Genomic DNA, 12,901 nt, shown 5'->3' with positions numbered 1-12,901 from the left:
AATCTATGCACTTCATTACACTGCTATGATGAGTCTCCTGGCATAGTGATGACTGGGAGAGCCTTTGGCAATCCACAATGGCATTGCGTACAACATTACCACTTCCTCCTCCTTCCTGATCACAATTTTAAATACGATGGTGAGACACGGGCAGGAAAGATCCAACTAGGCTATCCCTTAAAATGAAGCACAAATAGGGACGCAGCCTGGCGGTTAAACAAGTTGGCCACATCACCTTGAATCACAAAGGTATGCTGAGAGGAATGTAGGAATTCACCCTTTCTCGAAGACTCGTAGCCTACTGGGAATTTGTAGCAAGCAGGGGAATCACTGGTGAAATCCCCTGTAACAGCGTTGAAGAAAGTGCACAGGAAGAAGAGGCAAGCAGATGTCTAATGGCACTACCTCTGCCATACTCCTGCACTTTAGACCCAGATCTTGATTTATGTCCAGGCTCATCTTGAGGAGCAAATACACACAGAAGTTAAGCGTGTCATCCCTGAAAAGCCTAGAGGATTACTTTCACAGCACACAAAGCAGCCACATTCAGCATCATAGATTGGAAGACAAACGTGTTAGGCGGTCCCTCAGGGTGAGCACATGATGTGGATGATGGCCAGCAAGCTGGTTCCTCAGGTATTGTGAGACCATGAGGATCTGCATCCAGAAGCCATCTCCCAGTCTGAGACACTTCCTCACTTGGCTCATCAGCATATAACATATTCAGACAAGTAAATGTAAGTCTGATCTCTTTATCTGTCTACCAGATGTCGGCCACATTTGCTGAAATAGAAACTGCAAACCATGCAAGCAGATTGCTAGATTCATCGTGGTAGGTTTGAACCTGCTTACTGCCATTGGTTTGGCATATTATTGTCACAATCCTGACTAATCATATTAGCAGTACGAGTTGAGAAAAGCAGTAAATAAAAGGCTGCTATCACCATTTTAAACATCAAAAGTGCTAGTCTGTTTGGGTAGAAAAATATGGAATCGTTGAATACAGTGGTAAGGAAGACAATGATTTGGCATGATGCCTCTGATTACATTCGAATTAGACTCAGGGAGAATAGCCAGTGGTCAAACAATGAAGATGTCAACTGGTGATGGAGAGTCAAGCAAACCAACTAAATGCACTGCTACATGTACAGAGAGCGGCACTTCAGAATATTAAGGAGATTGGTCATTCAATGCGAGACATAATACAGAAACTGAAGGACACGAACACTGACATGAATCAGAAAAACAAGCTCTTACAAGACAGCAAGTGCCAAATGGGTGCATCAGAAGACAACCTCGATACTCTGGCTGCTAAGCTCAATGTGGCAATTAAGGAAATCTAGTGACTAACCGAGAGAGTCAAAGACCAAGTAATCACTCACTCCAAAATTATAGCAGCGTGATTGGGATTCCAGAGGAAGCAGAAGGGCAAGAGTTACATGCATATTTTGTTGCTCTTTTCCTGGAAGAGCTGGGATTGAAAAAGCTTCAGTAATGCCTATTGAAAGAGTTCACCGGATACCAACACCCACACCCGCTAAAGGAGAGCACTCGTAAATTACCATTGCAACATTTTCAAACTTTCAACATAAAGAAAACATTTGCAGGGCCTCTACAGCTAAAGAAGAAACATGATTCTGTCATTCACCCGTTTATTGACTTTGAGTGAACGTTTCTAGGTGCGTAAGGGATTTAAAAGACATCTTTGTGGCCCTAAAGCACTCCTCGTTTTAATACTACTACCTTCAGCTACTGGCAACTGGCGATCATCTTTTTTATGAGCAGCGGCATGAAGTCAAAAATCCGGATGAGGTTCGGCAATTTGTACAAAACCACAACATTATAACCCAACACAAGATACTAACCGCTCAACACGATAATATGACAGGAAGTCTCGTTCAGCACTTAAACCACAGAGAAAGAGCATGGGAAAACTGGGAAACTGCCCGACAAAGAAATCTAAACTCATGACTTGGAATGCTTCTCACAAGAAGAGCGGAAGCGCGACAGCCATGGACCCATTGATTGGCAACACTGTAAATGGATGAAAAAAGCTTAACATGTTTACACCAAGACTGATGGTGGTGATGCTTGCAATGTATGAAGAACTACTTCAAGATTTGCGTTTACATACCAACACTGTGATTCCCTTGTTTAACCGTAGAAGCAGAATGATAATTTAAACATGCACAACATCCTCAACGGTAGCGGGGAATCCTGGCGGAGAAGACTGATTAACATTGATTTTGGACCTCCTCGACATGACTTCCATAGAACACGATCAGCTGGTCAAAGACAATTTGTGTACATACATGATCATCGATATTGTATCTGCAACGTTGCTGCATGGCACAAATGGCCAAAATCATTTTCTCTGGTAATAGTGGGTGCAATACTTGTAATTGCTGGCTTATTACGTTTCATGATAATGTAATGATCTAGATCCAGAATGGACAAGATTGCAGCACATGGTGAAACCCAAATCGAAATGCAAAGTGCTTTTCATCACTAAAATACCGTAGAAAGAAGACTCACATACAATGACACTACATCTGGCTGTTAGACCCTCGATATGCTCCTGGAAGCACCTTAGGGTAAGGGGAGCAACTAACATCGAAGACGTGATTTATGGTGTTGTTGCACTTGATATTTATCACATCATGCTCCATTTACCCTATCCTTGTTGATGCCCCAGCCAGATGCCCCAAAGGGCCGCTCACTGGCATCTCAATCTTGTGCTATTGGAAGATCGGTTCCATGTGATAATTTCGCCGCAAAGATATCGCCATACAAAAATATTGCTATATTTTTGTGGCGAAATTCACAATGGACCCTGCGGCGGACACCCCCACAACCCCCTCTCCCACATAATATCCCCAATAAAAATATTGCCTATGGCGAACCAAACGGCCACATTTACGGTGATATTTTTGTTGGGGATATTATTATCTGATACCGGAAGATCCAGGTATTGTAGAAGCTCTGTGCAAAGTGATGCAAACTTACTTGAAAATGAATAGTAATGTGGAAACACAGGTTAAGAAATATACAAGAGGACAATGCATTTCAATCTAGGCAGGTAAATTCTAGAATCTGAGGGCTAAAGGGCAAGAGCTATTGGTGGAGATTGCTGCAAAGGAAAGGGAATGTAAAGATAGGGACACGCCCGCTACATCGCGTTTGCTAAATAAAATAAAATGAGGGAGCAACTTAAAGGGTGACTGCATCAAGAGCCACAGAATATTTGGTAAAATAGAACCCAACTTTCTTGGAAGACGCAGATAGACCCACAGAATGTTGCTATGTGCGCTGAAATGCAACCAACATGCCAAATTAATAGAGTTACCTATGAATGCGGGTGGGTGGATGTTTGATATGATGCAATATACTATATCGCAAGCCTAAAGCACCTGTAACAACAAATGGTAACACATCCCCCTCATTTGCATTTCCTTCAGAAACACGTCAGGATTTCCCCCCTCCCCCTATTTTATCCATGCAACCATTTGCATGCACAATCAGGAAGATGGGTGAAATGCAGGGGATTAAAGGGCACAAAAATAAACATGACCATCTTTGTTTCATCTGCTCGGAGAACTTGGCCCTATTGCTAATTATCAAATGAACATAGAACATTCTCAGTTAATGTTAGCTAGGTCAGATATCCCATGGGGTCTGGTGAAGAAGCTCCTTTCAAATTGCAGGGGTCTTCCCTCAAACATTTAATAGTCAGAATTCCGAATGACTACAAGAAATTTGCTCGAGGAAAAATGGGACGTTCTTTCTCAAAATAATTTGAGCAGACCTTGAAAATTGGAACGTGCTACCTCATACCATTATGGGCAGAATAAGTGCCCTCAAAGTGAATACAATGCTAAAACTGATATAGCTAGCCCAAATGATTTCCATCGAGCCCACCCCCGCCATGTATGTTTAAGGAGACAAATGTAGATTTTACAAAATTCATATGGAGACACAAGAAGGCCAGACTGAAATTGTCGGTCTCGAAGTTGCCCAAAACAGACAGCGGTCTGGCTATGCCAGATTGGTAGAGCTACATCAGAGCTGCCCAGAGAGGATGTGGAGAGAGATGATAAGGCTTCCTGGAAACCACTGGAACTGCAAAGCATGAGCCCATTAACACCAGCATAAGTGTGGGCTAAGCCTCCCAAATCACTCCCTACCCACATTCGACACCATCTAGTTGTAGTTAGAACAGTGAACTTCTAGCATATAAGTTACATACAATCATTCTGCATGACATACCTCTTTAGTTTTCTCTAAAAGAGTTTAATTTGCAATCTGCTACCATGGAAAAAAATCTCGTGTGTATCCCCCAGGATGATACTAAGGGCCTAATTAACAGAATCGTTTCATTGGAAAACGTTCTGTGAATTAGGTCCTAAGTCTTCATATGGGGCTCCGCAATTTAAGATTGCCGCCCATTCCACTAGTCCAGCAAATAACACATGGTGTGCAGAATAAAGAGAAGAATACAATGGATGCAAAGCTATAGGTGATGTGCTATACTAATATTACTTAATGGATCAGACACATATACTCGCAAAAGGGCATAAACAATTTTGTTAGATTATGTTACAAGTTACGCTTATCATTGGTAAATATAGCATCCAATAGACCTAGGATGTTAGCAAAGAGAATTTCAAACAAGCACAAAGAACTGATGATGGTAGAACTTCAGCTTTTGTGGAAAATTGACTGAGGTTCCCTGACGCCTCTTCCCCGACTCCTCCCTAAGTGAATTTTATATGCAAGGGCTCATTTCGATTAACATTCACATAGGATAACCTAAGTTAATACCTTACTTGTTGACTTGTTTGAAAAAGACATGGTAAAGGACTGTTATATCGGTGAAATATTTATTGGTACTGTCTATGTGCTTGCGAGTGATGTTACGCAAACGAAGAAACATAATGTGAGTGTTCTAGGATGTGTAGAGAAATGCACTTACCTGTTGGGCGGTAGACCGTCCCTCTTCACTTGGGACGTCTCCGCCCATGCACTTACCTGTTGCCTACCCAACAGGAACCTCTGTTATTTCCTTCCTTGGGGGAACCTAATTAGCACTTACTCCATCCCCCTTTGTTCCTTTCACTGCACTTGCACGTTCAAAATGTCACAAGGCCTAGTAGGACCGCTGCCCGTTTCTATTGTATTCATTGTCATTTTCATTGTTTATTTGCTCCCTTGTTCCCTTCCCTCTTGTCTTGTGGCGCTTTGAAGCACTGTCTTGTTGTAGAAGCGCCTTTTAAATATCCAATAAATGAATAAATAAAATAAATGCAAAACTGTGATAAATTAAAAATAAACTCTGTCCTGGGTCCACAGCACCTGACCAATAAACCATAATCCTATTTGCCTTTTCCCCCTTATTCAGATGACAGGCTGGAGGCTCGGTATCTAGCCCTTTCTTATTGTGTTTGCCTGTTTACTTTTTTATTAATGTTCCACAGAGAGGTCTGCTATTGCAGTTCTATTGTAGGCAATCCCAGAAGTCATTTCGGTTTCTGTATTATATTTTTTGGGATGGGACTTGCTATGTAGGAAACAAGGAACTTATTAGAGCAGCCAGAAACAGGTCCCTTTTGGGAATGTTTAGGGGCAGGGGCAAAGTAGGACATAACATTGTCTAGACTGCAAGGGGGAGGTTTTTGATAAAATGTGATGCAAATTGTTTTGAAAAATATTTATTCACTAACACTGGCCAGAACTACTAGCTGCGTGGTAAAGTAACTTATCAAACTGGCTCACTTTGACAAAAAAACGGACTTGTACTAGCGTTTTGCATTTTTGGTTCGGACATTGTCCTATAGGCCAGTCCAAGTCTGGTTTACGTATATCACCGGGCTTGAGAGGGAAGCTCGAAGGAAGATGTAGTCTAAAAATGTTGTTTTCCTTAATCACAAATCACCCTCACTGTTTGTTTTTCAATTTCAGGCTGGGACCTTACTGTCCAACAGGGGTGTTGCTATGTCTGGAAAAGACCCGGGGCTAAGCTAATGTCGGAACTGTCGGGACTGGGGGCTAGCTAGCCTTTTGGCTGTAGCTCCTGAGATTCTATCCGGGGCTACAACCAAAAGACTAGGGGCTATAGCCCTCTTAGCCCCCCCCCCCCAGCAACGCCTCTGCTCTCCAATTCTACCCCATCCTCCTGCCTACGATTCCCAATCTATGGGTCGGCGGGTCTGGGTATACCACTGTGATATTTTTATGGCCACCCCGTGTAGGTTGATTCCCTGTTCCCTACCCCAGCTTTTGTCAAATCTTCCAGCTCGGGGAGGGGTGCTTCTAGAACGAACGGGTAAACCTCCCTGGTATTTGTACAGCTTCACTAAAGCCATCTCCACAGGAAGTGTGGAAATAGTTGTATATTCAGGACTTGTACTATGAGAGACTTGCTTGAGACAGGCTAGTGTGACACTTAACCGTTCCCGGGACACCTTTGGAAAGCAGAGTAACACACCTCGGAAAGCAGGCACCATCATCTTGGTTTAGCAGTTTGGTTAAGACACCCAAAGTGGGTGCAAATTCTGTTTCATTACAAGTGGGAAAAGCAGTTCTACATCAGTCACCCTACAAGCTGGGGCAGCAGTACCACGCGAGTCACCCTGCTATTCGGCGTAGCAATGCCATGCAAGATACCATGCAATTGGGTGCGACAGCTTTGGCTTACACTTTGCCCAAGACAGACATATATGGGGAGCCATCAATATGCAGGCAGTTGGGTCTTGAACACGAAGTGGTGCGATAGTGAGGGCGGAAATTCAATGGCAAATCACTATTTTTTTTCTCAATGACCCAGTGACAACCCATTGCATGAGCTATTCCCGAGCAAGATGTGGTATTGTATAAAGTGGGCACCACTTAGGAGGAATGGAATTTCAAACAAGTTCATCAATATTGTTCCCCAGACAAATTTCACTCACTTCCTGAGAATGCTCTAAAACTGAACTGAGTGTACTGATGGCTAGGCCGCAAGGCCTGTCTGCTTCCTTTGTGCACCTTGTTGTGGTGAATGCTGTGGATGACCGTCCGCCACTGCTCCTAGCAAGCCCCTAACCTATCCCCCTTTCGACTCATCAACTACTGATCTGCACTGCACAAAAGTCTGATCACTCCACTTCTAATTTCCCTTCTCTAGCTCCCAATTTGCCCAAGTGCACCTTTCAAAGTTGTCGGAGTTACCTTCAAAGTGCTTGTCCTTGGTAAACGTAAAGATCACGCAAATAAAATAACTCTCTCTGGGGGAAAGGGAGGCATCCGTAGTGCCAACATTCGTAGGATGACGGCATTACAAGGGATGAACACTCCAAGCTTCCTGCACAGGCATCAGCTCAGCAGCTCCTGGAGTATGCATTCCTCGTCCAATTCATGAATGTATGACGCCCACATCTTCTGCCCTGCAGGTAAGCTATAAATCCACCTGTTTCTCCCCCTTTACACTTGATTTCCTAGACCCTTTAATCTTAATTTCACATTCAAACTTTATTTTTTATTCCTTTTTCCGTTTCAATTTTTTAGTTTTGTCACCCAATGGGACTATATTTTCTTTTAAACTATTAAAGCGCAATAGCTTTGCAAATGTTCTTGTATTATACTGCACCCCGTTACCCTTACAGGCCAGGGTCCGTTTTATACAAGTATACAATAGAAGAAAAAAAGTGATGTAAACAGGTGAAATGTTTAATGACATGTTTGTGAACGTGGTCATACTCGTGTTTGAAAAGACAGGTATTGCTTGGTCTGTCCTGAGCAAACATCAGGCAAGCTTCCGGTTGCCAATTAAAGTCCTTTCTTCAGGTTCACTGGGGGACTGACCCTGTGATGTAAATGGCCCTGTCCAGATTTCCGAGGCATGCAGTCCGTGAAAAATGGTGTTTTGGTGTACAGAGTACATATTGTTTCAACCAAGTTTTAAAGTTTTAGCAAAACGCCATTAAAGCGCACATAGATTCAAATAAATAAAACATTTAAAAAGAAATGTGATAATTCAGTTATCTAAAAATGTAAAACTAGCACTACAGAACTTTTAGTAACGGATGAGTAGATAAAACAGGAACACTTTTGCAGGGGGAATATAATATCAATATGGTGTGGGGGGCATAGCTCAGGGGCAACGCAGTGCAACACAGGTTTGAATCCCGATCCCGCGATTAGAAATCAATCTCCGTTATTAAGCGCATTATAAAAGAACAATTATAATGATCATTTGGCTTAAAATGTTAGGCAAACAAATAGGCACAGAGGAGAGAGCTGGAGTCACAGCTTGTTCCTACCATCTCTGCTGCCATGTGCGTCCTGGGCACCATCATTCCACAGCAATCTTAAAAGAATGACATTTCCTTTTCCAGAAGTCCGCCATGCCTCAAGGATTGTGTGAGATTGCTTTGACTGCATCCCACTATGATGCAGTCTCCCTCTCTCTTGTAAACCGCGCTCATCTATCTGCACTCGGCACAGGATTTGGAAGTCATTGGGTTTAATAATCCCAGTGCCCACCTTACCCTGTAGCCAGGGTTACCTTCAACATATGTTGGTAAAAAAAATAATCTTTTGCCACAAGGCACTACGTTGTGTTTCATAGTGCCAATTTGTGGCATGTGGGGTTTTACCTGTAAGGTGTTCCCTTTACCCTCCCTTTCCTCTTTACGAACAGCCAGGAACAGCCAGGACCTGGCGCCGTGTGTGCTTTGGTAGCAATGTTCCTCTTTGTAGTAAGGCGACTTCCAGGGGAAGGCGATTTCTTTTGCACATTGACCTTCTGTGATGGATCTTCTCCGATGGACCGGAGCCTGTCTTCAATGGTTCCTACCTAGAAGGCTGTGTCTCTTTCAACCAAAACCATCACTTTCCTTGCCAGTTGGTTCAACCAAGATATTTAACAATCTGATGACTAAAGTAACAAGGTATGTTGTTCTATAAAATCAACCTTTTTAAGGATTTAAGAATTATGAATATCCCATGCCCTGCAATACTAAGATCACAAAGGGACAGTAGAAAGCATTCTCCTCCTTGTGTGCTTTCGCATTATAGATTCTTGCTATATTTCTCAGATGAGACAATTCTTTTCCTCTTATTTCACCTTTGGGAACTAGGCCTGTTCTTCAATAACTTGTGATTCCCTTTCAGGGAGTCTAGGAAGGAACTGAAAGCCTTTGGCCTATGCCGAGGTTACACATTATTCTTTTGCTATATGAGTGGATGGAGTACCACCAACATGTTTGCTCTTATTACTGTAAAAAAGCTGTAGAAGATGCCTACTGCAGTGATACTAATTTTGGCCAGCTCATTTTAACGTTGGTCCATCCGGTGGCAATCTACTCATGTGCAGTTAAGCAGGACTCTCTCTGGTCGACCCTGCCAGTAATGACAAGTGTGATTTGTCTCCAAATGCCTTGCTATGGTTTGTTCTTAAATCAGGCTCTCTCCGATGATGCACGCATTCATCTTCATGTGCCGATTTAAGGCCACGTGCTTTTTGTTAAGGGGCTAGTAACCTGCTGTTTATGTTGACTGATGTACCGAGTTTTAGAGGATAGGTAATTTCTTTCATTTCATGCGTGGTGTACGTCATTCCACTTTCCTGTTCTCTTTGTTTTGTTGTCATATTGGTTTCTCGGATGTAGTGGAAACTAGTGTGTATTTTGGAATGAAAGGACGGCAAAGGTTGATCAGGTTTTCAAATACCTCTGTCATACTAGACAGGTGGCACGACATTTTGCAAAAAGTCCATATTTGGTTCTTAAAGTCTACAGGAGTCCCTGTGTCTGTGAAAAACTTTGCATGCTTTTTCAGTTACTTTTTATGGGATTTACTTGAGGTGCGGAGCCACGGCTGGTTTCCATTTTTGATATAGGAACCAAATAACCCTTAAGAATGAACAACTGGTCGAGGACAAACAATATAATTTAAATTCTCCCTTGTGGGCACCTCTCTGCAGAACTGGTGAGGCAACATGTACTACAAGCACCTTATCTTTGAAGAGGTCTTGTGGAGGCTGTCTTTCTATTAGATGCTCACTGGCTTTGTAGTGGTGTGTTTCCTTATTGCACCTATATTTGATGTTTACACATTGACAAACACCTCTCCTTCAAGACACACATAGCTAAGAAAACTCAGACAGCTTGGTATCAGCTGTCCCTCCTGCAAAAAGTCAAGCCCTTCCTCCCTCCGGACAGCTTTAGATCCAACATTCAAGCATTGGTCCTATCCCACCTCGATGGGGGCAATGCATTCCTCGAAGACCTCCTGCAATCCTCCCTTGTGCCCATGAGAAGTGTCCTGCACGCCTCATCAAGGGCCTACGCAGATACAACTTCATCAACCCGGCCCTCATCGACCTTCACTGGCTCCACTGCACGCACGAATCACCTTCAATTCTTGCAGCATCATCGATAACGCAGTCGCCATCAAGTCACCTGACTACCTTTTGGAGAAACTATGCATCTTCGGCGGACAGCGCACCACTAGAAGCCAGAACATGTGCAGACTTGAAATCTGCCGCTGCAAAAAGGAAAGGACCAGAAAACAAGCCTTCTCTGTCTACACCCCAAGACTATAGAACCTACTCCCAGTCGACATTAGTCTCAGCCCCCCACTCCTACAATTCAGAAAATAACTCAAGACCCATCTCTTCCAGGAGTCTCTCCTCCTCACCACACTAGGCCATCACGTCACCCCTTGCGCCATCTGACTCTGTAGACGCTGTCCGCCCCTTCTTCCCCACCACCCAGTACAGCTGTACGCCTCCTCTGTGCCCCCTCTGCATCCTACCCCCCCGCTGTATATCAGTTCTGCTGTTACCACTGAAAAGTGCTCCGTTATGCATCTGTAATATTGTGCACCTCTGTAAAGCGCTCCGTTATGTATCTGTATTGTTGCATACCTCTAGTAAAGCGCTCCGTTGCTTCTCGAAGCTAGGTCCATGCTCAATAAATCCCATAAAAACTATAATATTTGGTAGTCCTTTTTGGTTATCATACATGTTTATGTTGTTCTGAGTCATACAGGTATTCATGTGCAAATATATCTTTCCCGAAAATGTTATATCACGCCCATATCCTGAGCAAGCTACTTGAAAGTGCAAGCACAGGAAAGCGGGAACAAGGGAACGTACTATACTGATTGTGTAACACTAAGAGGCAGTCCTCACCGATATCCTACAAAAATCATAATAATAAGGTAGGTGTTGAGGTTGAAGAGATTCAGGCACTCTGGGCTCATATTCTGTAAGGCTCTGTGGGTAATGCATAGTGTCTTGTGCTCTATTTTCTGGTGTTTTGGGTGCCTGTTCAGTTCTGTCAGGCTGGGGGACATACCGTTCTCTGTTTTCTCATTTTATAGGGGAGTCTGACTGCCAATTCTAGACTACCTGAAGTTTTATGATCAGGTATTGCTATCGGCAGGCTGTTGCGGTAGTGTAAGCGGGGTAGAATCAGCTTCAACCAGCTCATTACTTGGAGGGTACTTAAGGAGGCAGGTAATAGTAGAGCTGAACGTTTGTTGTCTTGCTCTTGTTATTGGCTTGGGGTTTGAAGTACAGGGGAGAGTTCAAAATTACTCTCAGGATCGTAGTCAGAGTAGATGTGTTAAAAAGGTGCACAGGGACACGGTTCAAGGGAATGGTTGAATAAGTCAGTTTTGCATCTAAAAAATGATTACTTCTGTTTTGCTGCAATTTCACCAGGGGCTGCTCTTTAACATCCAATTAAAGATCTGTTTGATGTGCTGGAGGATGGAGTTGAGGTGTTCAGGGTATGAGGTGAAATGGATGAGTATTTAGATGTCATTTGCGGAGCATTGATAGGTACATTGGGAGGAGATGAGTATTGGCGTTAGTAGCGTCAGGCATTGAAGAGCCAATGTGACAGGGACGACCTTTGGAGGGCGACATGTAGGGTTGTGGATGTTATAGACAGAATTTTGCCCCATTGTGACCTGACAGATGCAGTTCTTTGGGAATTACACTAACCACTAAATTTGAAAATACTTCTGCAGATGGTGGAGAAAAATATTGTGGTCAACTATGCTGTATGCTGCTGAGAGGTCACATACGGTCACGGCTACCAGTTTGTTGACAACTAGGGTAAAACATTTAAAAAATGTGGTATAGTGCTACATTGAATAGATCATGACTTTAGTTCACAACTAATTATTATTGTATATATGAGTGTGTCCATATCAGGAGCCAGTTTGTTATTATAATGGCATCTAGGGTCTGGACAAGATTCCAAAGTCGTTTCCAAGCCTCACGAAGGCCGGACGTCTGAATGGAGGTTGTGCATGTGTTTGGATTCCTCTCAGCAGATTAGGATGTCAGAGACCATTATTCTGTCAATAATTTTGGCAGGGTAGTGAAGATTAGCATTGGGGCGATAGTTAGCAGGTAGAGTGGGTTCCGCAATGGGTTTATTTAGAATAGGGGTGATCATGGATTTTTCATGTCTATTAGGAACAGCCTTGTTAAGAAGGATGCACTACAGTCTGGGCTGATGAGAGCTGGGCTGCTCATATGCTATTTAAAGAATGGCATAGGGTATTGCTGGGCCCCAGAGCATGGAGTAAACCAGTTAGAAAGTGGGGTTGGTATCAGATTCTGTCTGGCTCTTCAAGAGGGAGACTCAGCATTGAATGAGGATAGAGACCTTGATATCCAGAATCTATCCCAGAATCTTTTCAGAGAAGAAGGCTGCCATTTCATCTCTGAGGGTTTGTGAAGGACAGAGGATGTCTTGAGGCCTGCAGTTTATTGGTTTCTTTGAAAATTCAAATTCATTCTCATGGTTTGTTAGCAGCTTTCATAATCCATGAATGGTAGCACAGTTCTTTTAACATGGGTGATGGCGCCCTGATAGTTTCGGTGATGTCTACAGCAGATCGG

This window comes from Ambystoma mexicanum, chromosome 9 (genome assembly GCF_040938575.1).
Source record: "Ambystoma mexicanum isolate Mex_15411 chromosome 9, UKY_AmexF1_1, whole genome shotgun sequence".
In the NCBI taxonomy this organism is placed as follows: Eukaryota; Metazoa; Chordata; class Amphibia; order Caudata; family Ambystomatidae; genus Ambystoma; species Ambystoma mexicanum.
This window is presented reverse-complemented; position numbering follows the sequence as displayed.